The 25,678-nt window shown below is 48.4% G+C and overlaps 1 protein-coding gene across 2 annotated transcripts in view; it reads right to left on the reverse strand.

Moving 5' to 3' along the window:
• BRF1 (BRF1 general transcription factor IIIB subunit) overlaps positions 1-25,678 on the reverse strand; it is a 307,644-nt gene that overhangs the window by 84,622 nt on the left and 197,344 nt on the right. The gene's annotated exons all lie outside the window — the stretch shown is intronic.

Genomic DNA, 25,678 nt, shown 5'->3' on the forward strand with positions numbered 1-25,678 from the left:
CTGTTACTGCGGTTAATTAGGGTGAAGGAGCGGCACCAGACGAGGTTCTCTGCCCACACGCGCATCGGCAACTCCTCGGGAATCACCGTCAACGTAATGCCGCGGCAAACGCCCAGTTAAACGCACAGCGAAGGAAGGAGAGGCTAGGAGGAGCTTAGGATCGAGAACCTGCGGTTCTTCAGCAGGACCCGCAGGACGGATGAGCACTTGCGTGAAGGCATAATGCGCGGCTGCCAGCCTCCAGGCGGGGGCCTGGAGATTCCCTGAAATTCTGAGACATCTGAACATGTATTACTCCAATGTAGGCTATACCAGTGGTCCCCAACCTGCGGGCTGCGGCCCGGTTCCGGGCTGCGAAGGCCTTGGCGCCAGGCCGCGGCACCCTCTCCCCGCCCCCCCCGAAGTAAAAAACTTCCCAGGCCGCAAGCTTGCAGCCCGGGAAGCTTCTTACTGCGGGAAGGGGGGGGGAGAGGGAATCAGGGCCATGCCCATGCATTGCGCATGCGCGGCCGAAATCACGCATGCGTGGCACTTTTGCGCATGCGTGTATGCGCAAAAGTGCCGCGCATGCGCGATTTAGGCCTTGCATGCATGGCATGCGCGGGTGGCAATTGCCCTGCCGGTCCCCAGCCTCAAAAAGGTTGGGGACCACTGGGCTATACGATAAATTCAGGGGAAAACTTATAATTCCCTACAGAATAAGCCCAACTCAGAGGCAATCATAGACACGTTGTCAGACAAAAGCACAGAAATAACTTCTGTTGAGGCCAGATTTGCTTGGAGAGCAATCAAAACAAGGAAGAGCTGGTTGGATTCGGAGCAACTTAGGTAGAGATAGTCTCAATTGCTTGAGATAATGCTTGTGAGTTTTAAAACCAGAATGATTCTTATAGCTGGAATGTCTTTATCTTTTTTTTATAATATTTTAGTTGACAATGATTCTTTTATCTTGTTTTTATGTACCTTGTAATTCGACTACTGGTCTAGTACCGTAATAATAAAGACTTGACTTGAAATTCTGACTGATCTCTCGTTTACAGGGATCGGTTCTCCCCAAATTCTATCCTTCCCAGGCTTCGCCCCCAAACCTCGAGGAAATTCCCAGCCCGAAGATGACACTCTTAAATGGACATGGGGGGTGCACTGTCATGGGGGTGGCTGAATCGGAGGAGGTTGGCTGGGCAGGAGGTCCCTCCTCCCCCTGCAGAGGAAGCCCATCAGAAGCTGACCTAAACCGCCCACCCAACAGCCCAGAGAGCAGCTTTGCCAGGTCGAAATCCTCAAAAAGCTTAAATAGCAGTCAAAGAGGCAGCCACAGGTTAGAATCATAGAATCATAGAGTTGGAAGGGACCTCCTGGGTCATCTAGTCCAACCCCCTGCACTATGCAGGACACTCCCAATCGCTCATCCACTGTCACCTGCCACCCTCTTGAACCTTCACAGAATCAGTCTCTCTGTCAGAAGGCTCTCCAGCCTCTGTTTAAAAATCTCCAAAGATGGAGAACCCACCACCTCCTGAGGAAGCCTGTTCCACTGAGGAACCGCTCTGACTGTCAGGAACTTCTTCCGGAGGTTTAGATAGAATTTAGAATCATAGAATAACAGAGTTGGAAGAGGCCTCCTGGGTCATCTAGTCCAACCCCCTGCACTATGCAGGACACTCACAGGTGACCCCTCTCCCCAGGTGGCACCTCTCCCCAGCATGGTCCCTAGGGAAGCCATAGTGACCCCCCACCAGGACTTCCCTAACCGACTGCATTCTTGTGAACCGCTTTGAGGATTATGAACTCAAATGAAGTTGCCTCCTACCAAATCAGACCATTCGTCCATCAGAGTCAGCACCGTCTACTCAAGACTGGCCGTAGCTCTCCATAATCTCAGCCAGAGGTTCTTCCCATCACCTTCTTCCTGTTTTTTTTAACTGGGGATGCTGGAGATTGAACCCAGGACCTTCTGCATGGCAAGTGGACTTCCTACCACTGAGCTACAGCTCTGCCCCCCCAAAAAAAGTGCCAAATCGGCTTAAAGATGGGAAGAAAGGCAGAAATGTTAGCCAGGCATAGTCAAACTGGAGCCCTCCAGATGTCCATGGACTACAATTCCCAGGAGCCCCTGCCAGCATTTGCTGGCAGGGGCTCATGGGAATTGTAGACCATGGACATCTGGAGGGTCGCAATTTGACTACCCCTGTGCTAGACTAAACAAAGATACCCAAGCAGCAGCCATAAAGAGGAACAGCCACAAAGCCAGTAGGGTATAATGTTTGAAGAGCTGGACTAGAACACACACACACACACACCCTCTCAGTTTGGCCTTCCTCGCAAGGTTGTTGTGTAGACACAATGCAGAAGGGAGAAACCCACACGAACGCCCTGGAGGAATGGCCAAATACAATTGGGTGGACAACAGAAAACAGAAGCAGTCTAACAATTTGAGTCCGGAGGGATTTCTCCGGGGCCCTAACATCTCCTCCGGGCCCCTCAACCTGGTACATCGTGTTTGTATGCCTGAAGATGTTTTCAATTCACAGACTTAAACAGGTTTTTTGCATTTCTGCTCCCTGAGACGCTTCGCATACTTTATCGCTCCGTTCTCCCGGGACTGCACCAGACAACAACAAATATTTTGCCGCAGGCCATCTTATGGTAATATATCGACTGCAAATGCCTCTGGAAAAAAGATTTTTTAAACGGCATGTTTTAGTCATGGATTTTTACTGACAGCTCAGCAAAGGCAGCCTTGTTCCACGGCAACTGCAGCTTTTTATACACAACCTTACAAATACCGGGGGAGGAAGGGAAGGGGAGGGAAGAGACCTTTTAGTTAAAAGTTAGCAAATCCACCTCTTCCCTCCCATTTGCCATCCAGCATTACTGCTAACTTGGGATAAATTTCTGCAGGATGCTGGAAAAGCAATTCAAACTCCACATTGTCTTTCAGAGCACTTAAGCTCCTCTTTATTTATTTTATTTTTTTTAAGGCAGGGTCATTAAAAGATTCTAGAATGCCCTTTCCCAGCAGCGATGTGAGTTTGCACAGGAGATGTTGGGCTACGGTTAAAACCCTGAGATGCTGCCGGGAAAAAAATCAGCAAGGTCCGAATGGACTGAAAAACTTTCCAGCGTTCCTTCACGCCAACTACGGTTCCCAGGACTTTCATTGTGGCAGGAGGCCTCCCAGGGACATTTAAAAAAAATACCTTTAAAAACATTGTTCTTTGCAGCAGCTTGTCTACCCGGGAGTGACGAGTGGCAGCTCTAGGAAGCACCGTGAAGTCTAGGGTAAAACCTCCTAGATTTATGTACTGCTTAGAAGAAGAAGAAGAAGAAGAAGAAGAAGAAGAAGAAGAAGAAGAAGAAGAAGAAGAAGAAGAAGAAGAGTTGGTTCTTATATGCCGCTTTCCCCTACCCGAAGGAGGCTCAAAGCGGCTTACATTCGCCTTCCCTTTCCTCTCCCCACAACAGACACCCTGTGAGGTGGGTGAGGCTGAGAGAGCCCTCATATTACTGAAGAAGAATTGATTCTTATATGTCGCTTTTCTCTACCCGAAGGAGTCTCAAAGCGGCTTACAGTCGACTTCCTTTTCCTCTCCCCACAACAGGCCCCCTATGAAGTGGGTGAGGCTGAGAGAGCCCTGATATTACTGAAGAAGAAGAAGAGTTGGTTCTTATTTGCCACTTTTCTCTACCCAAAAGAGCCTCAAAGCGGCTTACAGTCGCCTTCCCTTTCCTCTCCCCACAACAGACACCCTGTGGGGTGGGTGAGGCTGAGAGAGCCCTGATATTCCTGCCCGGTCAGAACAGTTTTATCAGTGCCGTGGCAAGCCCAAGGTCACCCAGCTGGCTGCATGTGGGGGAGCGCAGAATTGAACCCGGCATGCCAGATTAGAGGTCCACACTCCTAACCAGTATACCAAAATGGCTCTTAGTGTCATGTGAACCCTTACTTGGATGTGCCAGGATAGCTCGATCTCATCAGACCTCAGAAGCTAAGTAGGTTAGAACTTGGATGAAGAAGAACCCTAACCCTAACCCGCTTTCCACAGCCCGGAGGAGTCTCAAAGTGAATTATGATTCCCTTCCCTTCCTCTCCCCACCACAGAAACTCTGAGAGGGCTTTTGGCAGGACAGCGCCCCTCCCTTTCACCGATAAAAACGGGAAAACCCATTGGCAAAAGGTGTGTGTGTGTGTGTACTCTACTATGTCCAGAGCTTTGGAAACGTAAAAACACAGAGCAGGAACAGGACCCAAGGGTCATCTGGTCCATCACCCTGCACAATTCAGGCAACAGCCTGCAAGCAAGAACTGCACGTGTAATTTAACCAACGCCCTAAGTAGGTGGGGGAGCAGGGAATCAAAGCCGGCTCGCCAGATTAGAAGTCCGTGCTCTTAACCGCTACACCAAGCTGGCTCTCTAGTCCGTAAATCTCGCCCATGTTTTAAACCCAGGATAACTTTGTTTTATATGTACTAGAACAGGGGTAGTCAAACTGCGGCCCTCCAGATGTCCATGGACTACAATTCCCACGAGCCCCTGCCAGCATTTGCTGGCAGGGGCTCGTAGGAATTGTAGTCCATGGACATCTGGAGGGCCGCAGTTTGACTACCCCTGTACTAGAGTGTATATAGAGCCTCTTGTGGCGCAGAGTGGTAAGCGGCAGAAATGCTGTCTGAAGCTGTCTGTCCATGAGGTTGGGCGTTCGATCCCAGCAGCCGGCTCAAGGCTGACTCAGCCTTCCATCCTTCCGAGGTCGGTAAAATGAGTATCCAACTTGCTTGGGGGTAAACGGTAATGACTGGGGAAGGCACTGGCAAACCATCCCATATTGAGTCTGCCATGAAAACGCTGGAGGGCGTCACTCCAAGGGTCAGACAAGACTCAGTGCTTGCACAGGGGATACCTTTACCCTTTAGAGCAGGGATAGTCAACCTGTGGTCCTCCAGATGTTCATGGACTACAACTCCTGGCAGGGGCTCATGGGAATTGTAGTCCATGAACATCTGGAGGACCACAGGTTGACTACCCCTGTTTTAGAGTGTATATCCGAGTGTGCTTCCGAGGTCTGCAAAGAGTTAAGGCATAACTAATCCGCACAAAGTGATCCTGAGCAAACACTCCTACTTAAACACACAAGAAGTCCGTTGCTGGTTCTACTTCAGCTTTCTCTGCAAGAATCGCAACTGCCAGAAGACCCCACATGGACCACCAGTAGGCTCATCTTCCCTACAGCAGGATTTCCCAACCTGTGAATCGAGATCCAAAAGAGGGTTGTGAAGACTCAGAAAGAAGGCTGTGGGCCTCAGTAATGATCCCCCCCCCCCGCCCTAATCCATTGCTCTTGTTTGTAATCGGGTCACCTTCTGACCTTGGAAACAGTATTTTCCACATCATGCATCAGTTAGTATTTGTTCTTCCCTGAGTCTACGTGTTGATCAAGTACAACCAGTCCTCTTGGTTACTGGAGTGAGTTTCTTAGAATCTTAGGGGGGGGGGATTAGACTAAGGGAGAAAGAGAAGGTTGTCAAAGGTTGGGATGTAGGCATGGGCGACTCAGCACAGAGAAGCCAAAAAGTACCCGAATCAATGCTAATTCGGGTACTTTTTCAGCTCAGGGGGGGCGCCGGCCTCAACCATAAGCCTGGCGGAAGAGCTCTGTCTGCGGAAGGATGGAAATATGAATATGAATATGAATATGAATATGAATATGAATATGAATATGAATATGAATATGAATATAAATATAAATATAAATAACAACAACAGCAACAGCAACAGCAACAGCAACAGCAACAACAGGAGCAGGTGGGGTGCCTGTCATCATCAGCTGTTTGACATGCTAACCGCTCCCTTTAAATGCTCACCTCACCTTCGCAGGTACTGCTCTCATCTTAAAAGCTCACCACAAAAACTGCCTGCGAAGGTGGAGTGAGCATTTAAAGGGGGCGGCTGGGGAGGAATTTAAAGGGAGCAGTCCGCCTGTCATTATCAACTGTTTGACAGGCAGAAACATATACACAAAAAACCCCTGAAAATGTTCATATTCAACCCAAATCATTTCCAGCTAAATCCAAAACTGTGCGTTTTTGTGTGTGTGTGTGCACATCCCTACTGGAATGTAATCTCCATATGCAAAGTTGTGTATGTTGGAATGCCACTTGCTTGGGGTACCTAGAAGAAGAAGAAGAAGAAGAAGAAGAAGAAGAAGAAGAAGAAGAAGAAGAAGAAGAAGAATTGGTTCTTATAGGCTGCTTTTCCCTACCCGAAGGAGTCTCAAAGCGGCTTACAGTCGCCTTCCCTTTCCTCTCCCCACAACAGACACCCTGTGAGGGAGGTGAGGCTGAGAGAGCCCTGATATTACCGAAGAAGAAGAGTTGGTTCTTATATGTCGCTTTTCCCTACCCGAAGGAGGCTTAAAGAGGCTTACAGTCGCCTTCCCATTCCTCTCCTAGCGGGGAGCAACTGTGCCCTTTCTGTGATGTTTGTTGGTTTCCCCAAAACAACTGGTCAGCGAGTGTAAAAAATGGGATGCTGAACTAAATGGGTATAAAGGTCACTGTTTGCCTAGGGTGGCAAAAACCTTGGGCCATCACCAGGCCAAGTAAATTTGTCCATACCAAAAACATTGGGAATCACTGCTCTAAAAGGTTATTTTTTTAATAAATGGGCAAATCACGTGCCGATTAAGGAGGGCATTCTGCCTTAAATTAGAGTGGGGCTGCCACAAAATTAATTCACAAAGTTCCGGCTTTGGGGTAAGTCTTCCCTCTTTCTTACTCCAAAATTTATTCTCAACCTTTTGAGAGTAACAAAAAAGGAAAGTGGCCCGCAAAGCATGCAAAAGTCAGACCATGCCCATGTGCTGCAGAGCAGGGTTTGTTTTGTTTTTAAACATGAACTCTTTAATTTAAACTCTGGAGTTGGTGCCAGTTGTTTCCTCCGACGGTGCCAGCGACAAGATAACTCATTTGCCAACTGCCAAATTGCAGAGGAAAGGCCCTCAAAGGCAGTGATCTGAAATAAGCATGACTTATAGCTGGGACACAGCCGTAATGGACGGATACCGGCCTTGCCTGCAAATAGCCCTTCTTCAGTTCCCTTCGACAGGCATTCATTACGTGCGAAAGATTCGCCAGAGACGATGAGGGGCATCCCAATGCCCGGGTTTTACGTCCCGCCTCTAAGCAAAACTGGTTTTGTTATAAAAGAAACATCCACTGTAAATGTTAAAATCTGGGAAAGGGAGGGGAAAAAACCCAGCTGCTTGGATGTACCCATGGAAAAAAAAATGCCATGCGCCACCAGCTGATCTTCCCCTTCCGCTGAGATTGACCATCTGTTGCCCATTAAGCAGCTTGCTCCAGAGGAGGCACCCCCGAATTATGGCTCTTTTGCAGCCAGGAAAGTGCAATCTCCCCACACCGCTCCCCAAAAACACACGCGTTCACTTCAGCTCAATCTTTCCAAGCGGTTTCAGAATAATTTTCTCGTCTTAACACCCCCCTGAAACAGAGTCTTCCGTAAACACAGATGTGACCGGTTTCTGGCCTTCGATCTTAAAATAGCAGAGGGGCCGGGTGGTTTTTTTGATGTGGGTTCCCAACATGTTTGGGCTTTCTTCTTTTCATTTTTCAGGGATGGCCTGGCCTGCGGGATACAGGTAGACATGGAGTTCTGAATTTTTTTGGGGGGGGGGGGGAAACCACACTCACACACACAAAGAAGTGAAGCTGGAGGCCATTAATTCAGTAAGCGGTAAGCAGATTGGAGTGAGCCTTTACGGTTAAGGCCCCCCCCCCTCTCCCTCCCTCCTTTTCTGGCCCTTTCTAAACTCCGCAGGGTGACCGGTGCCTTCGGAGGCTTTCCACCAAGGCTCTGAGTCGATTGTGGCCCTTAACCTTAAAAGTGTCCATCATGCCCTTCTAGAGACACCACCCTTTCACCTGCCGAAGATGGACGCGGGAGGAGGGTGATGAAAGAGATTTTGGATTAGAGGTTTGTATGGCTGTTCCCTCAACAGCTCTGCATCCTCTTTTTACTGCCCAGAAGTAAAACTGGCCTCGACCAGGGCCAGGGTTTTCGGGGTCAGTACAACCGAAAAATTGGGACATTTGATAGGGACATTAGGATTTTCGAAGTTTGCAGCCACCAGAAGGAACTGAGGTGTCCCATGACACGTTAAGTGGTACAGAAATTGCATGAATGGGATAGAATCATAGAATCACAGAATCATACAGTTGGAAGGGGCCATACAGGCCATCTAGTCCAACCCCCTGCTCAACGCAGGATCAGCCCTAAGCATCCTAAAGCATCCAAGAAAAGTGTGCATCCAACCTTTGCTTGAAGACTGCCAGTGAGGGGGAGCTCACCACCTCCTTAGGCAGCCCATTCCACTGCTGAACTAGACTCACAGAATCCTAGAGTGGGAAGGGGCCATCCAGGCCATCTAGTCCCACCCCCTGCTCAATGCAGGATCAGCCCTAAGCATCCTAAAGCATCCAAGAAAAGTGTGTATCCAACCTTTGCTTGAAGACTGCCAGTGAGGGGGAGCTCACCACCTCCTTAGGCAGCCCCTTCCTCTGCTGAACTAGACTCCTAGAATCCTAGAGTGGGAAGGGGCCATCCAGGCCATCTAGTCCAACCCCCTGCTCAACGCAGGATCAGCCCAAGGATCATCCTACTTACAATAAGTTATACACGGCAGTACAAACCGTGGTCTCTCATCACTCATCTAAGCTAGCTTGTAAAACCATTTTGTACAATGAGACCCTGTTCTGTGTGCAGTGAAAACCTCTTGGATCCTTCAATTCTGCCTGGTTTATGGAAAACTAGGACAGTGGGAGAGGCCTTCTCAGCAGGGACCTCCTCCTAAGCCCTGGAATGGCCTCTTGCAGGAAGTAGACATCTGATTTTTTAAAAAAAGTAAAGTCATCTTTGCTTGACTTTGCAAACTACAGCTATGGTGTTTCATTACAGGGAATGCTTCTTGCTCCTGCTATTGTTTTGTGTTTTCTGTAGCCCTGCCCACAAGTTACAAAAACTGCACTCACAATGTGTGCATAGCGACTACCTGGGGTTTCTTTATACACGTGGTGAGTAACTCTCATGTTACAGTCAATGCATGTACAGCTGAACGTGTGATACAAAGCCCATATTTATCTAGTTAACGGTCCCGGGTTTTTAAAGACGTGCACCCGGTCTCGGTCAGGGCCTTCTTGGCAATGGGCCCAACCTGCCAAGACCCGGTCCCTGATGGAACGACCTAAATTCTGCTGGGCCTGCAAAGCAGCGCTCTTCTGCAAGGCCTTTGGTTGAGGCCGGAACACCAATAAACAACCAATAAACAACCAATAAACCAATAAAGCCTAGGGGCCTCTCTCCATTCACCTCTGGGCAGCCTTTTTCAACCGTCTAACCAGGGAGCTATGAGCCTCTTGTGGCGCAGAGTGGTAAGGCAGCCGTCTGAAAGCTTTGCCCATGAGGCTGGGAGTTCAATCCTAGCAGCCGGCTCAAGGTTGACTCAGCCTTCCATCCTTCCGAGGTCGGTAAAATGAATACCCAGCTTGCTGGGGGATAAATGGTAATGACTGGGGAAGGCACTGGCAAACCACCACGTATTGAGTCTGCCATGAAGACGCTGGAGGGCGTCACCCCAAGGGTCAGACATGACTCGGTGCTTGCACAGGGGATACCTTTACCTTTTTAACCAGGGAGCTACTGCTGAAATATTTTTCAGGCAAGCTACCAGGAAGTGATGTCAGCTGGCCACACTTCCTTGCCTCAGCTGACCATCCTTCCCGCCTTCGGCCCAAAGCATCCTAAAGCATCCAAGAAAAGTGTGTATCCAACCTTTGCTTGAAGACTGCCAGTGAGGGGGAGCTCCCCACCTCCTTAGGCAGCCTATTTTCCAACAAAGGCACCACCCTTAGCAGTGTGGGCAGGATACAATTCACCCGGGGGGGGGGGGGGAGAGAGACACATTAAACAAGATTAGGTTGTTTAACTTTAAAGTGAAAAGCAGCTTCCGAAATGAGATCGTGATCGGTAAGCGGTGATGTGGGTTTCCGGGAAAACGTTCAATGGGAAAATGTTCCGACTGTAAATTAAATAAATAACTGAAATGCCGTTCACCAAAGACTAGGAGCTTTTAGCCTTGATTCTCCATACCATGTGAGCGTTTTTCGCCCTAATTATATTTCAAGAAAGATGAACAAGATGACAGAGTACATTGAGAGTGAATACCTTGAATTTACACAACAAAATCAGAGTCCAATGGCACCTTTAAGACCAACAAAGATTTATTCAAGGCACACCTTGAATAAATCTTTGTTGGTCTTAAAGGTGCTATCGGTCTCCGATTTTGTTGTGCTACTTCAGACCAACACGGCGACTCACTGGAATCTACATTGGATTTATTAATACCACTTTTTGGAGGACTTTAGGATGCTCTGGGCTGATCCTGCGAGGAGCAGGGGGTTGGACTAGATGGCCTGTATGGCCCCTTCCAACTCTATGATTCTATGATTCTATGGCCTGTATGGCCCCTTTCAACTCTATGATCCTATGATTCTATGATTCTATAACTCAATGTTGCCACTGACAGAAAGAACTGAAAATGGAAAAACATCTAAACTCTGTTTTGGCAGAGTCCAGGTGGAAATTATAATAAAGAGATAACAGAAACTCTTATATTTTGAATATTATTTGATTAAGCCATTGGACAGATTCTTTTCTTTTTGTTTCTTCTCTTGTTGTGTTATTGGGATCGTCCACTTTCTTCTTGTTAGCCGAACAGCAGCAATTTTAGCAAACGCAGGTAAAGGTATCATGTACAAGTTTGAACAATGGGAGCTTTAACCCTCAAAAGTTTGCATCCTGAAAATCTTGCTGGTTTCAAAGGTCCGACTGCAGGGGTAGTGAACCTGTGGTCCTCCAGATGGCCATGGATCACAATTCCCATGAGCCCCTGCCAGCAAACGCTGGGAATTGTAGTCCATGGACATTTGGAGGACCACAGGTTGACTACCCCTGTCCTACTGGACTCGAATGTGGCTAATCTCTACTCTTATGAACCACCTCTCTGCCCGAAACACTGGACTGCCCTCACCAATCAGGAGAGAAAATATTCACCTAGGCAAACCAGTGGTCTAAATTGTTATAAGACAACTCTGTAAATTTTAAAATCACAGGCCTTTTGTTTCTAACATACTGGGGATTATAATTTCCAACAGGTCTTGGAGCAGCCGTCCTTATTTCTATTATGAGAGGTTGAAACTATACCCTTCAAGCCCAAATAAGAAGATTTCCTTACAGACAGCCAGAAACAGGATTTCAGGAAATCCTCCGAAGCTTGCATGGTTAAGTACAGCTCAATTTTCCCGTCCCCGGCTATTAAATAAGTCCTGAACGATAAACTAAAATAATTTGCGTTACATGATTCCATAGTGGTTAAATTATTTAAACACGCCGAAAGAGGAGTTTAAACGCTTCAATGTGACAATAATTATTAGGTCTACAGATGGGAAAGAAATAACAGGGGCCTGCTCAGCATGACCCGAACTATTGACTCGAAACCTGGAAAATCGATTGGCCTGTTTGCAGTAGGCATTTCTTTTTGCAGGGGAGATGCCAAAAGACACAATCTGAGTACCAAGATCTAGCCCACAGATGCTAACGCAAACCAAATGCAAGGCATGCAGCTATTTAGATCCTCTTCCTGTTTCAAGATATGAAAGCTACCTAGCTCTACAAGACAGGCTCTAATTGGTCACCTTCCAAAGTGACCAAGGAACAGAAAGCCGAATGGCCTGGTTCTAGGGAGGCCAGGCTCCAGGTGAGATCTGACGATACCTCCAGAATTACGTCTCATCTCCAGACTACAGAAAGATCAGTTCCCCTGGAGAAAATGGATGCCCTTCCTGGCTCCATCCCCAAATCTCCAGGAGCTTCTCCATGTGGACATGGCAACTCTATCTCCTACCCTTGCCAATTTTTAACATGTTACTAGGGTTGCCATCTTTGGGTTGGGAATCATAGAATCATAGAATCATAGAGTTGGAAGGGGCCATACAGGCCATCTAGTCCAACCCCCTGCTCAACGCAGGATTAGCCCCAAGCATCCTAAAGCATCCAAGAAAAGACTTGAAGACTGCCAGTGAGGGGGAGCTCACCACCTCCTTAGGCAGCCTATTCCACTGCTGAACTACTCTGACTGTGAAAATTTTTTTCCTGATATCTAGCCTATATCGTTGTACTTGTAGTTTAAACCCATTACTGCGTGTCCTCTCCTCTGCAGCCAGCAGAAACAGCATCCTGCCCTCCTCCAAGTGACAACCTTTCAAATACTTAAAGAGGGCTATCATGTCCCCTCTCAACCTCCTTTTCCCATCTTTGGGTTAGGAAATTCCTGACAAGGGCAGGATCTGGGGAGAGAGTCTGGCCATGTTCTCCAGGCTATGTTCTCCTGGGAAACTGTAATGTGGGGATCCACAGTAATCCGAGATCTTCAGGCCACCGGAAGGTCGGCAACCCGTGCTGGTGGGGGGGGGCAACACAAAGAGCAGCAGGCTTGTGCAATAAGATCTCCCTTTGTTATGTGCGAAGTCGTGTCCGACCCATCGCGACCCCATGGACAATGATCCTCCAGGCCTTCCTGTCCTCTACCATTCCCCGGAGTCCATCTCCCTTAGATCTCCCTTAGCAGCAGTTTTACTCGAAGAAGATCTCAACATAGAATCCCCATTCAAGCCTAAGGGGAAAAGCTCCTAGTAAAAGGGGATGATCCCTATCCAGTCTCAGGAAAATAGCTCCTAGAAAATAGATGTCCCTATTCACACAAGTTTCAGATTCCCTTCTTAACCACTTAATAGGGATCACTCTCCTTTTCAAGGAGCTGTTTCTCTCAGACTGGATAGGACCACCCACCTTTGTCCATCAACTCCTCTACTGACTGCAGCAGAGAGCTCCCATTTCAACAAATGGAGGAGGATAAAGTCCTACAGAAAATAAAACTAGAGACACCTGGGTTGACCTGGTCCTCAAAACCAAAGTAGAAATTTAGATGATATACTAACCACTGAGAAACCACCCTAACTGTCAAGAACTTCTTCCTGATGTTTAGACGGAATTGCTTTTGTATTAATTTCATCCCATTGATTCTGGTGCGTCCCTCTGGGGCAAGAGAGAACAACTCTGCTCCACCCTCTCTATGGCAGCCTTTTCAGTCAGCTGAGAGTTGAAAGCACTGTCCATCAACATAAGGACTAGAGCTTCCCAAAAGAGACTCACCTAAACATCACATACTCCTAAGGCAGAGATTGCCAGCCATGGATCCATGGACTCCCCGGGTCCGTGAGAGCTCCAGAAGGGAGATTTAGCAGGTAACAATGTCACTTCAGGGGCGTGGCACAGAGCTGTGGCCAACTGACATCACTTCCGGGGCTTCTCGAAGCCTGAAACATTATTTTAGGGGCCAAAGGTTGGAGAAGGCTGCTCTAAGGCAGGGGTAGTTTGCTGGCAGGGGCTCATGGGAATCTATCCATTTGGAAGCATCCCTTAGTGGTCCCCAACCTTTTTACCACCGGGGACCAGTCAATACTTGACAATTTTACTGAGGCCCGGGGAGATAGTCTTTTGCCAAGGGACGTTGCCGCCACCACTTGAGCCCCTGCTCCTCTTGCTATCCCACCGGGACACCTGACTTTCCGCTACCCACTGGGGGGCGCTGCCAGCAGCGGCTGCACAGTGTCACGCAGAGGGAGAGCCCCAGCCATGGCGGCCACCGGAGAGCACCAAAGCTGAACCTGCAGCACAGTGGCAGGGCAACCCCGAGGCAGCAGCCGGGGAGGAGAACGAGGAGGAGCCGCGGCCCGGTACCGACTGATCCATAGACTGCTACTGGTCCCCGGACCGGGGGTTGGGAACAGCTGCCTTAGAAGGCATTTTGGTTGCCTAGGCGAGGATGGGGAGGGCCGGATAGCTAGCTAGACAATCTTTTCCTCGGAGCCTGTTCAAAATACTGCAAGTAACTGTTTCAGTCGCACAGAATTGTTCTTCCCAGATAGCCATATAAACAGGAAAAATAGGAGGAAAGTTGGAAAAAGAAAAGAAAAATCTGAACAAAACAAGTCATGGCAACATGGCCCAGCCAACTCCTGGCATGATTGCTTTAAAACAAAGATTTAAAGGGGGATTATGTGAATTGGATTACAAACTGACTGGCCCTTGCCAGAGAAACAGGCTGCACGAGACCCCCCCCCCCCATTCCCTGCTGCCAAACTAGGCTGCAAAAAAAAAACAAAAACAAAAGAAGTCAACAAGGTGTAAGAACATGGATTGCCAGCAAAGGAATGTAAAGTAGCTAGGGGTGGCCCAACTGCGGCTCTCCAGATGTCCACGGACTACAATTCCCATGAGCCCCTGCCAAGGCTGGCAGGGGCTCATGGGAATTGTAGAAGAAGAAGGAGAAGAAGGAGGAGGAGGAGGAGGAGGAGGAGGAGAAGAAGAAGAGTTGGTTCTTATATGCTGCTTTTCTCTACCCGAAGGAGTCTCAAAGCAGCTTACAGTCGCCTTCCCTTTCCTCTCCCCACAACAGTCACCCTGTGATGTAGGGGAGGCTGAGAGAGCCCTGATATTACTGAAGAAGAAGAAGAAGAGTTGGTTCTTATATGCCACTTTTCTCTACCAGGAGTCTCAAAGAGGCTTATAATCTCCTTCCCTTTCCTCTCCCCACAACAGACACCCTGTGAGGTGGGTGAGGCTGAGAGAGCCCTGATATCACTGCCCGGTCAGAACAGTTTTATCATTGCTGTGGTAAGCCCAAGGTCACCCAGCTGGCTGCATGTGGGGGAGTGCAGAATCGAACCCGACTCGCCAGATTAGAAGTCCGCACTCCTAACCACTACACCAAACTAGCTCTCCATGGACATCTAGAGAGCCGCAGTCTGGCCAACCCTGAGCTCGACCAAGAGGCAGCGTTCCCTCTCCGGCTACCTCTGGCCATGCCGGAGTTTGAGAATATCATTTTCTTTCCGCTGCCAGATTGCTGCACCGTTTCTTAAAGAAAACCTTCCAGTCACAGAAGCCGGAGCGGGGCGGGGGCGGCGGGGAGAACAGCTGACTTTGCATTTAGCCTGCCGCAGCAGGGCTTCTGCAGGCTCCGTTTCGGACTGAGCCAGGTCACGCTGCAGCCCTGTGCGGGCCCTGCAATCCACGGCTGCGGTGTGGAGGCCGCCCTTGGCTGGGAGTCATTAGGAAGGCAAGCGCCCTGACTTTGCCGGCCGCCTCCATTTCTCCCAGGTGCTGGGCAGAGTATTTAATCGTAGGCGTGCTCCCTTCAGTCTGAGAGCGTCAAACAGATGGCGAGTTTAGAAGAGATCTGGATTGGGAGGGGGATGGGGGGGGTAATAACCAGGCTGACAAAAAAAAAAACACACACACCAAAGTATACGTTTCCTTCTCACTAATAAGAAAAAGACCCTCGCTGATCCCACGGCAAACTGTTCGTGCACTTATTAAAATATTTAGGACCTGCTTCTTGGTCCCTAAGGATGCGCCAAGGCAGCTTGCAGAGCAGGCAAGGCTCGGAAAATCCATCAGGTGGCAGGAAATAAAACGCCGTTTTAACCCTCTCTGCTCCCGGGACAGAGCAGGTGGCCGAGAAGACAGCAACAGGAGTATCGTTCTGTAAAGAAATAGCAAGGGAACGACCGGCAAACCTGAATCAAAGGCCCACTTGAAGAACACAGTCTTTGACGCTTTTGAGTGGGTAGGCAGATTGTGAGTGGGTGGGCAGGAAGGGATGTGCCAGCGTTTGTCTCTTGTGGCCTTTCCTTGCATAACCAGGGAATTGCTGGTCGCCACTGTGGAATGGTTGGTGAATTTCCTCTAGGCCAGTCTGAATTCTAGAGATTTTTTTTGGGGGGGGGGTTGGGGGGGATCACTTGGGCATGAAATTCGGATCACTGTGGGAAGGCAGGGTTCCATCGTAGTGCAGGGGGTTGGACTAGATGACCCTGGAGGTCCCTTCCAGCTCTATGATTCTGTGACAGCCACTTGGAAAACTAATGAAGGAGGGAGAAGGTGAACCTTGCAGGGAACACCGGTCTGTGGGCTTGGGATATGGATGCAAGGCCTCACAGCACAACGAGAACCTCCTGGCACTTTGACCAAGTGGTAAGGGGAAGAAATTGGGGGGAAGGGGGCAGAAAGGAATGCTTACCAACACTGCACCAGCGTGCTGGCATCACTCCCAGTGAAACCCAGACACAACACAGTGGACCCTCTGGCACGATCGCACCTGCTGACACCTTTCGGGTTGCCCGGCCAGACGGGGCTTTTGCCCAGCAGGTCTTCTGACAGGCCGCAGATGTATTTGGCTGTGCATATTTTTGAAAATATCAGGACAGAAGCCATCACCACCGTATAAGCGTCTTCACCTTGTGATTGAAGGTGAGCTGCAGCAGACAATTTTGTGGCTGGCTCCACATCGAATCGCAGCCATTTTGTGACTCTGGACTTCCCTGGTGGACTTCTATCCACCTACTAACCAGGGCTGACCCGCCTGAGCTTCTAAAGCAGGGGTAGTCAAACTGCGGCCCTCCAGATGTCCATGGACTACAAATCCCATGAGCCCCTGCCTGGCAGGGGCTCATGGGATTTGTAGTCCATGGACATCTGGAGGGCCGCAGTTTGACTACCCCCTGTTCTAAAGTCTGACAAGATTGGGGTCGCCTGGGCCATCCAGGTTAGGACATAAAGCCACCAACAATTAGATATGGTGGATGGTTGCTTGTTGTCTCCTTCTGCACAGCAACGCTGCTCTGTCCTGGTGGTCTCCCATCCAAATAACAACCACGGCCAGCCCTGCTTAGCTTGCAAGCTCCGACAAGCTTGGTCCAGAGCAGGCTATTCAGGCTGCTGACTTCCTGCAGCCCTGGTCAAAAGGCAGCACGTCTGCTGCCTGCAAGTTAAACGGAGCCCGCTCACCTTCCCTGCCATTCTCTGCCTGACTTATACTCGCTGCGGGTTAGAAATCTACCGAGGCCTTTTAACTCTGGAGGTCAAGAGGTAGCCCTCGGCTAATTTTGTTTTCGCTCTGTTCCGAAACCTTCCTTGCTGTCAAAGCTGATTAAATCCCCAGAACCGGTCTGATGAGCTAGGCATCTACTTAGCACCGATGTTAAAAGGCAGGCGAGAAGGTCAGAAAAATATGACTCATCAAATGCGTAAATGAGAAAATTGAGATTCAGCCCGGCTATTATATCTGTGTCAGGAAAACCATTTTGTCTTGATATATATATATATTAGAGAGCAAAGAAGTTGTGGGTTTTTTCCCCCCCTTTCCCTAATTAGTTCGATAAAGACTCTTCCCCCAGCGGACGTATTACTGGTAACGCAGCAGGCGCATTGCTGGTAACCTCACCAGAGATCGGTGAGCGTCTGCCATGGCAACGAATCAGAGAAAATTGACGGGGCTGTCAAAGATCCTGAACCTGCGGAATGCGGAGTGCCGATGCTCAGTTTGGTACTGCGCTTGTAGCAAACCCAAGATTGGCTCCTGGTATAATGGGTAACATAAGAGCCTCTTGTGGCGCAGAGTGGTAAGGCAGCCGACATGCAGTCTGAAAGCTCTGCCCATGAGGCTGGGAGTTCGATCCCAGCAGCCGGCTCAAGATTGACTCAGCCTTCCATCTTTCCGAGGTCGGTAAAATGGGTACCCAGCTTGCTGGGGGTAAACGGTAATGATTGGGGAAGGCACTGGCAAACCACCCCGTATTGAGTCTGCCATGAAAACGCTGGAGGGCGTCAGACATGACCTGGTGCTTGCACAGGGGATACCTTTATCTTTTTATAATGGGTAACAGACTGGACCCCCTTCAAGGATCGCTGCCTTGTTGTGGCAAGGGGGCTTGCGTAGTTCAGTGAAGCTATGAGCTATGCCGTGCAGGGCCACCCAAGACGGACAGGTCATAGCTGAGAGCTCTGACAAAAGGTGATCCACTGGAGAAGGCAATGGCAAACCACTCCAGTATCTTTGCCATGAAAACTCTATGGACAGTTCCAATAGGCATAACGATATGACGCTGGAAGATGAGCCCCTCAGGTCGGAAGGTGTCCAATATGCTACTGGGGATGAGCAGACGGCTAGTACGAGTAGCGCCAGAATGAATGAAGCGGCTGGGCCAAAGCCGAAAGGACGCTCAGTTGTGGAAGTAACTGGTGGCGAAAAGACAGTCCGATGCTGTAAAGATTTTTATTCCATAGGAACCTGGAACGTCAGATCCATGAATCAAGGCAAGCTGGACGTGGTTAAACAAGAAATGAGAAGACTGAACATTGACATTTTAGGAATCAGTGAACTAAAATGGACAGGAATGGGTGAATTTAATTCAGATGACCATCAGGTATACTACTGTGGACAAGAATCTCGCAGAAGAAATGGAGTAGCATTCATAATCAATAAGAGAGTAGGAAAAGCAGTCTTGGGATACAATCCCCAAAATGACAGAATGATCTCAGTTCGAATCCAAGGCAAACCATTCAACATCACAGTGATCCAGGTCTACGCCCCAACCACTGCTGCTGAAGAGGATGAAGTTGATCAGTTCTATGAAGCCCTACAACACCTTCTAGAAGCAACGCCCAAAAATGATGTGCTTATCATCATGGGGGATTGGAATGCTAAAGTAGGAAGCCAAAAGATAACTGGGATAACAGGCAAGTTTGGCCTTGGAGTACAAAATGAAGCAGGGCACAGGCTGGTAGAATTTTGTCAAGAGAATACAATGGTCATAGCAAACACTCTTTTCCAGCAACCCAAGAGACGACTCTACAGATGGACATCACCAGACGGTCAACACAGTAATCAGATTGACTATGTGCTCTGCAGCCAAAGATGGAAAAGTTCTATCCAGTCAATAAAAACAAGACCAGGAGCTGATTGTGGTTCAGATCATGAGCTTCTTGTTGCAAAATTTAGGCTTAAATTGAAGAAAGTAGGGAAAAGCACTAGGCCACTCAGGTATGAACTAAATCATATCCCTGACGAATACACAGTGGAGGTGACAAATAGATTTAAGGAATTAGATCTGATAGACAGAGTGCCTGAAGAACTATGGACGGAGGTTCGCAACATTGTACAAGAGATAGCAACTAAAACCATCCCAAAGAAAAAGAAATGCAAGAAATCAAAATGGCTGTCTGAGGAAGCTTTACAAATAGCTAAGGAGAGAAGGGAAGTGAAAGGCAAGGGAGAAAGAGAAAGATACACCCAATTGAATGCAGAATTCCAGAGAAAAGCTAGAAGAGATAAGAATGCCTTCTTAAATGAACAGTGCAAACAAATAGAAGAAAACAATAGAATGGGGAGGACCAGAGATCTTTTCAAGAAAATTGGAGATATGAAGAGAACGTTTCATGCAAAGATGGGTATGATAAGGGACCAAAATGGTAGGGACCTCACAGAAGCAGAAGAGATCAAACAAAGGTGGCAAAATTATACAGAAGAACTATACAAGAGCGAGCTTAACATCCCTGATGACCACAATGGGGTAGTTACTGACCTGGAGCCAGACATCCTGGAATGTGAAGTCAAATGGGCCTTAGGAAGTCTGAGCAACAATAAAGCTAGTGGTAGTGACAGCATTCCAGTTGAACTATTCAAAATCTTAAAGGACGATGCAGTAAAAGTGCTACACTCAATATGCCAGCAAATTTGGAAAACTCAACAATGGCCACAGGATTGGAAAAGGTCAGTTTACATTCCAATCCCAAAGAAGGGCAATGCCAAAGAATGTTCAAACTACCGCACCATCGCACTAATTTCTCATGCTAGCAAAGTTATGCTCAAAATCCTACAAGCTAGGCTCCAGCAATATGTGGACCGAGAACTTCCAGAAGTACAGGCAGGATTTCGAAGAGGCAGAGGAACTAGAGATCAAATTGCCAACATACGCTGGATCATGGAGAAAGCTAGGGAGTACCAGAAGAACGTCTACTTCTGCTTCATTGACTATGCTAAAGCCTTTGATTGTGTGGAGCACAACAAATTGTGGCAAGTTCTTAAAGAGATGGGAATACCAGAGCATCTTATTTGTCTCTTGAGAAATTTATATGCAGGTCAAGAAGCAACAGTGAGAACTGAACATGGAATCACTGACTGGTTCAAAATTGAGAAAGGAGTTCGGCAAGGCTGTATACTGTCGCCTTGCCTATTTAACTTGTATGCAGAGCACATCATGAGAAATGCGGGATTAGAGGAGTCACAAATTGGGATCAAGATTGCAGGGAGAAATATCAACAACCTCAGATATGCAGATGATACCACTCTAATGGCAGAAAGTGAAGAGGAACTAAAGAGCCTGTTGATGCGGGTGAAGGAGGAGAGTGCCAAAGTTGGCTTGAAACTCAACATCAAGAAAACAAAGATCATGGCATCCGGCCCTCTCAATTCCTGGCAAATAGAAGGGGAAGAAATGGAGATAGTGACAGATTTTATTTTCCTGGGCTCCAAGATCACTGCAGATGGGGACTGCAGCAAAGAAATTAAAAGACGCTTGCTCCTGGGGAGGAAAGCTATGGCAAATCTAGACAGCATCCTAAAAAGCAGAGACATCACCCTACCAACAAAAGTGCGTTTAGTCAAGGCTATGGTCTTCCCAGTTGCAATGTATGGCTGCGAAAGTTGGACCATAAGGAAGGCCGAGCGTCAAAGAATTGAGGCTTTTGAACTCTGGTGCTGGAGAAGACTCTTGCGAGTCCCTTGGACTGCAAGGCGAACAAACCAGTCAGTCCTAGAGGAGATCAGCCCTGACTGCTCTTTAGAAGGCCAGATCCTGAAGATGAAACTCAAATATTTTGGCCACCTCATGAGAAGGAAGGACTCCCTGGAGAAGAGCCTAATGCTGGGAGAGATCGAGGGCAAAAGAAGAAGGGGACGACAGAGAATGAGGTGGATGGATGGAGTCACTGAAGCAGTAGGTGCAAACTTAAATGGACTCCGGGGAATGGTAGAGGACAGGAAGGCCTGGAGGATCATTGTCCATGGGGTCGCGATGGGTCGGACACGACTTCGCACATAACAACAACAACAACAACAACAGACTGGATGATGAATCTCAAGGACCATCTGCTTGGCCATACCCCCCAAAAATAGTGATACATTCCATTAACTCCAACAGGTTGGTAATCCCTGGCCCCAAAGAAGCCCACCTGGTCCCTATGAGAGCCAGGGCCTTTTCGACCATGGCCCCAACCTGGTGGAACAAGTTCCCCAATGAGATCGGGACCCCAATGGAACTTAAACAGTTCCGTAGGGCCTGCAAAACCAAGTTCTTCCGCCAGGCTTTCAGCTGAAGATCGGCAATGGAGGGCCTCCTGCAGACGGATCCATCCTTGTCAGGTAGCCCCACTAACCCAAGTCCACGGTCTCCGCCTTCTCAATTTCCGCAGCTGCTCATGTTTTTAGGTTACGTTGCTGTTGACTATAAACTGAAATGATTATCATGTTCTGTTCTCAAACTTTAGTTTGACGTCCATTCTGTTTTTACTGGTCCTATGTACACCATCCTGTCACAGTGAGGGGCGGCATATAAATCAAATAAATAAATGTAATATAAATAAGAGCCCCCCGCTTTCTACTTCTTCTCTGCCATAAACTTCCGGGGTGGCCTTGGACGGTAAGCGGACATTGCTCAGTAGGAAAGTACATGAATTTTGGTCACAGGATCACAAGTTCAGTTAGGGCTGATCCTGCGTTAAGCAGGGGGTTGGACTAGATGACCTGTATGGCCACTTCCAACTCTATTATTCTATGATTCTATGATTAAAGGCAGAGCGTTAAGCTCGCCAGTTCAATATCTGCTCAGGATCTGCCCAAAGGGAGTAAAGCTGTCCCTGGCCACACCCTGGTGGATCACTCTGCCCATAGAGATCAGGGCCCTGCAGGACCGTAACCAGTTCTGCAGGGCCCGTAATCCAGAGCTGTTCTGCCAGACTTACGGTCGGGGCCAAGGAGAACCACCAGGAGATGCTTGCCTTGCCACTGGAAGCTGAAGATCTGTTCCAAAACTCTAGACCCTCCTGTCTGTTTTCATGAATTGGGGGGGGGGGTAAATTATAGAGCATTGTGATTTTAACAGATTGTTTTAATAGTTTAATAATTACCCTCCCTGAGCTGTACAGGAAGGGCGGGTTAGGAAAACAAAGATTTATTTTAATGTATTTATTTAGAGAAATCTAATGTTGAGAAAAGCTTTGGCTTAAGGGAACTACTTCTAGGGTCTAGTCCTGCCTTCTCCAACCTTCTTGAATTCCTGGAATTCCGACGCAGAGTGCAAGGCGCCACCACAAAATGGCTGCCGGATGAGGCGGAGCCAGCCAGAAAATGGCTGCTGCCTTGGCAACCTGGTCAGTTGGCAACCTGGTCACTATGAAGCTCGCTCGTGGTTAGCCCCCACATGCTTAACTGTCATGAACACTCTTTGGTGGAGAAGATCTTTTGGAGGGGCCCTATCTGAACACCCCCTGCCCCCAAAATAAAATGCCTAAGGACATTAGGTAAGGGGGAGGGCTAAGAAACCTGGCAGTATATTACTTTATGAGGAAAATCGGCCTATTTTTATTCAGACTGGCTCATCTCCTGCTTGACTCTGACAACAGGATTCTTGCGGTTCTGACTCAGATGGATTTTCTTTTGTTGTTGTGGAGAGAGAGGCAATGCCCCTCTGGAGCTGCAGGAGCTGTGAGACAGCAGCCGCAGGAGGAACACGAGCTGGGCTACTACTGAGGAGTACAGAGCTTGGAGCCAAGTTCTCCTGTGCCTGCAGGAGGGCAGCTCGCTTGGCACAGCCTGCATGTTGGAAGCCTTAGCAAATCTACAAACTCAACCGATCCTTTCAACTCACAGGGAAGGCTCTATCCTCAAAGAGTAATGACCTGGACCTCCGGGCACTGATCCATGATAAATATCTACACAGCCGGTGGTGGAAAGTGATGTCAAGACACAGCTGAATTATGGCAACAAATGTGGGGTTTTCAAGGCAAGAGAAAAGTTGGGTTGGTTTCCCATTGCCTGCTTTTGGGTAGGAATCCTGGACATCCCTGTTGGCCTCCCAGCCACAGACAAACCAGAGCCAACCCTGGTTACCTTCGGAGATCGGTTGAGATCACGGTAGCCTTGGCCATTCCTACAGAGGTACCAAGGAGTAATTCTAGAGGCATCCTGTTGACTCAAGGAAGGCGTGATGTTCTTAATATATGTCCCTTGGGGGATGGCTCAAGAACGGCGCTGGGGTCTATGCAAATTTTCAAAGGTTCACCTCCCTTCCACCCCTCTGGTCATGGGGAACAGATACGGAAGCCACCACGGAAGCCAGGAATATGTCATTCCAATCTGCTGCCTCCTTTTCCCTACACATTTATTTGCTTGTGGATTTGTTTATTATTTATAATTCAATTTATACCCCGCCCCTCCTGACACAGTCGGCCCGAGGCGGCTTACAACCAGATAAAAACAATGAAATATAACAATACAATCCCAATAAAACCTCTTCAATTAATCCCCAGTAAATACAATATTGCAGAGGTAAAGGTAAAGGTATCCCCTGTGCAAGCACCGGGTCATGTCTGACCCTTGGGGTGACGCCCTCTAGGGTTTTCATGGCAGACTCAATACGGGGTGGTTTGCCAGTGCCTTCCCCAGTCATTACCGTTTACCCCCCAGCAAGCTGGGTATTCATTTTACCGACCTCGGAAGGATGGAAGGTTGAGTCAACCTTGAGCCGGCTGCTGGGATCGAACTCCCAGCCTCATGGGCAGAGCTTTCAGACTGCATGTCTGCTGCCTTACCACTCTGTGCCACAAGAGGCTCATATTGCAGAGGTACTAAGGGATAATTCTAGAGGCTTCCTGTAGACTGGAGGAAGGTCCCATTTTCGTACTAGACGTCCCTTGGGGGATAGCCCCAAAACAGCTGGGTTTTTTTGCCCGTTCGGGTATGGAAATGTGGCTTAACGTTGCACCTCTTGTGTAACAAATTCGGCCAGCTCCATTGTGAGATTAAACACTCTATTAAACCTTCTTAAAAGTAAACTGTGACGATCAGTTTGTTCACACCCCTTGCTCTGTGAAAAGGTGAGGAAAGGGGTCGGTTGGGAGAAAATGAACACGGTGCACAACGGGCAGGGAATAACGTTCAGCAACCTGGGAGGAGGTTGGTGCTCCATGCTGTGAGAGAGAGAGAGCAACATTGGAGGGGGTTGATGTTCCGTGGTGTGAGAAAGAGAGTCCCTCCTTTTACTGTGGAAATTGTGGAGAGTGATCAGATTCGGGCAGTATGCTTTAGGATGCCGCGCTGTCCCTGAATTTATGTGGCTGAGGAATCATATCTCACATCCCGAGGGCGAACCCAAAAGCTGATGTTGTTTATATTACGCATGGGCCACAGTTCAGTGTCACAACAGATAATCTTATCTTAATTGGGGGAGGGGGGGGTTGAAAGGGATAGGGCAATTCAGTGGTCAACAAGTCTTTCCTCTCTAAGCTTGCCAACAGGGTTGCCATCTGCAGGTTGGGAAATTCCTGGAGATTTGGGAAGTGGCCCCTGGGCAGACCAGGGTTTTGTGGAGGGGAGAGGCCACAGCATGGTATAATGCCACAGAGTTCACCCTCCGAAGCAGCCATTTTCTCCAGGGGGACACGTGTTTGAAATTCAGCTGTAATTCCGGATGGATCTCCAGGTCCAACCTGGAGGTTGGCAACCCTAGGTCACACATGCAACTGTCTCAGAGAAGCAGCAGCTTGGGTGTGGGGGAACTGAATGTTTGGGGGCAGCAAAAAGACAGAAAGGGACATGTGTTAGGGAGGCCAATTCCGGGTTGGGAAACTCCTAGGGGTTTAGGGGAGGAGCCCGGTGAGCAGAGGACGGACCTTAGCAAAATATAATGCCAGAGCCTGAAACTTTCTGAAGCAGCCATTTTTTTCCAGGGGCTCTGTAATCTGGAGATCAGTTATATCTATGGGAAATTTCCCCATCCCCATGCCTGGTGGGTGCTAGTCCTACATGCAATAACCAGATAAAAGGGACTGGCAGATCAGTATAAGAGACCCATCATGTCCCTCACGGAAGGCAGCAGCAAAAGGAGAAGATGCAGCATGAGACGGATGGCCTCTATCAAGAAGCCACAGCATTCAGATTTCAGGTCCTGGAGGACATGAATTCAAAGGGCGGCCATAAATCAGAAGCTTTTTTGACAGCAATTAATACGCACACCCCTCATGTCCAAGGACTGTTTATTGGCTGGACTTTTGAAGGTCTGAAAAAAAAATACGTGGGGTTTCTGGCGGAGCATCTGCTGGACATGCAGAAGGTCCCTATTCGATCCTCGGCATCTCCAGTAGAACGGACCAGTCATTAGATCAGGCTTTCTCAGCCAGGGTTTTGTGACGGCCCTGGAAGGGCTTCCAGAATGGGTGGGAGTTAATGAATTTGTTAAACATTTATCGGGTGATATGGCCATATATTAAGGTGACCAGATTGTCCCACTTTTAGAGGGACATCTGGGGGCACCTGGCACATTGTACTTATGTTGAAATTAAATATATATATATATATATTACAATTACAATATGAAACTTTTTGTTGCTCCATATAGACCAAATTTTTAATCAAGAAACCCCCC

This window comes from Paroedura picta, chromosome 2 (genome assembly GCF_049243985.1).
Source record: "Paroedura picta isolate Pp20150507F chromosome 2, Ppicta_v3.0, whole genome shotgun sequence".
Lineage (NCBI taxonomy): Eukaryota > Metazoa > Chordata > Lepidosauria > Squamata > Gekkonidae > Paroedura > Paroedura picta.